The sequence below is a fragment of the Myotis brandtii genome, unplaced genomic scaffold (assembly GCF_000412655.1).
Source record: "Myotis brandtii unplaced genomic scaffold, ASM41265v1 scaffold240, whole genome shotgun sequence".
NCBI classification, from domain to species: domain Eukaryota; kingdom Metazoa; phylum Chordata; class Mammalia; order Chiroptera; family Vespertilionidae; genus Myotis; species Myotis brandtii.
In genome coordinates this window covers 5,439,071-5,441,066 of record NW_005359064.1, presented here as the reverse complement: position 1 = coordinate 5,441,066, position 1,996 = coordinate 5,439,071, and the positions used below count along the sequence as shown (strand labels likewise).

At 47.8% G+C, this 1,996-nt stretch overlaps 1 long non-coding RNA gene across 1 annotated transcript; it reads right to left on the bottom strand.

Annotated features, from left to right (window-relative positions):
- Window positions 1–706: 706 nt before the first annotated feature.
- LOC106726216 lies at window positions 707–1,996 on the bottom strand. The gene is made up of 2 exons (XR_001362242.1): window positions 1,832–1,996; window positions 707–1,476 (listed from the first exon to the last, which is right to left on the bottom strand). It is a non-coding gene; the product is annotated as an uncharacterized LOC106726216 (long non-coding RNA).

The following is a 1,996-nucleotide window of genomic DNA, read 5'->3' as shown; positions in this document are numbered from 1 at the left end:
ACTGATGAATTAAGTAGGGATGTGATGGACCCCGACCCTTTCCACATGTTTTAGGTCTTCAAAGGTGGCACTAATCTTTGCCATTTTCCCTGGTACGGGAGATTGTTTTTTATTTATTATCTTGGCTGATGTGGGTGAGTGAGGAGGAGTTTCAGGGACGTTCACTTCTATGAAATCTCTCACCACTCAAACCAAGGAACCAAAGTGGGTGTTCTGCTGATTATCCCAGTGATCTATTCAGCCTTCTGGCTACTACTTTGACCTCAATGGTATATGACGATGGCAACCACTGCTCCTAACAGCTGAGCACTACCATCTTGTCTTTTTATTTAAAAATATATATTTCTATCGATTTCAGAGAGGAAGAGAGAGAGAGAGAGAGAGAGAGAGAGAGAGAGAGAGAGGATGTGAGAGAATCATTGATCGGCTGCTTTTTGCACACCCCACACTGGGGACCTAGCCCACAACCCGGGCATGTGCCCTGACCAGGAATTGAACCGTGACCTCCAGGTTCATAGGTCGATGCTCAACCGCTGAGCAACACTGGCAGGACTACCATCTTGTCTTTATTATTTTGGGACCCCCCTTGCTACCAGTAAGCCAGTTCTGTGGAAGGATTCCTTGTCAGCCATGGCCTGGAGAGGATGCCCACCCCAGAGCCTGGTGTAGGGTAAGGAACAGAACTTGGGAGTCAGATTTTTGTTTATTAAACTATTATTTATTGAAATTTGCTAATGCTTCATTCTGCCCTGTGTGTAGGAATACTGCAGTGAAGAAGCCACTGCCTGGGATGAACGGAGGGGGTGAAATAGAAACCCTGAGTTCTACAAACAATATCCACAGAAACCTACATGAGGGCAGTATGACAGTAATAAACTTTTTTCCTCCCTGGAATTCTGTACTGTCTCAAAAAGTCTAAAAGTAAAGATGGAGGGTAGTCTGGTCACAGATACTCCATTTGTCCTTCTTTGGCACTTGGTAGGAGAGAAGTTTCCTGCCTCCTTGAGGTTACTAGTAGAAGTGGCCCAGGACTGGCTTTTACCAATGTGAGTTGGAGTGATGCGTGTGACTTCCTGGCAGAAACTCCAGTTGTTGACCTTGGCTCTTCACAGCTCATTCATGAATGCAGGCATAGGCCTGGAGCAGCTGATACAGAAACTATGTATGCTGACCTAGGGCCAGGGAGGGACAGTCCCAGATATGCCAAATACCAAATGGTCACAGGCGGTGACATCCTACCCTTCCTTCCTTTTAGAACAGGAGCTAGGCGAAGAACAGGGTCCAATCTCATTCCAGCCCAACTGTGAAGCAACTTTGTTATCATGAGATGCGTATTTTGGGTTTACTGTGATAAGTGGATGTCAACAATTTGCACCAGGCACTGAGTCAGCCTCAGGACGTTGCAGGGAATGTGACAGGCACAGTTCTGTCCTCACGACACTGACATTCTGGTGAGGCGGGAAGGCTGATGACTAACTAGGAAGCAAATTAATATAATGTTAGTGAGACGGTGCTCAGAAAGAAAAAAAGGGCATTATGTGACAAAGGCTGGCCAGCTACTGTAGCTAGAATGTTAAGGAGGGTATGTGACCAAGAGCCAGCCGGGCAGTGGACAGATGCAGGGACCCGCAGGCAGGAACCAGCTTGGTACAGTCCAGGAAGAGAAACAGAAACCACTGTGGCTTGAACGGCTGAATGAGGAGGTGGGTGGGGTGGGGGGTTGGTGGGCGATGAGGACTCGGAAGAGGGGGCGGGCTGTGAGGGGCCAGCGTGAGAAGAGCCAGGAGAGAACACAGCACAGATGCCAGGAAGGCTTCATTGAGGAAGTTACCTGAAGAATTGCTGCAGTTAGAAATTCGATTGGAGGCAGTTCAAAGCAGAGCGTCTAAGCTTTGTCGTTTCCTGGTTGTGTGGCTTTGAACAAGTTATTTAACGTCTCTGAGCCTCAAGTTCCTCCTCCGTAAAATGCGACTAGTAATAACCTCCCTGCAGGGTT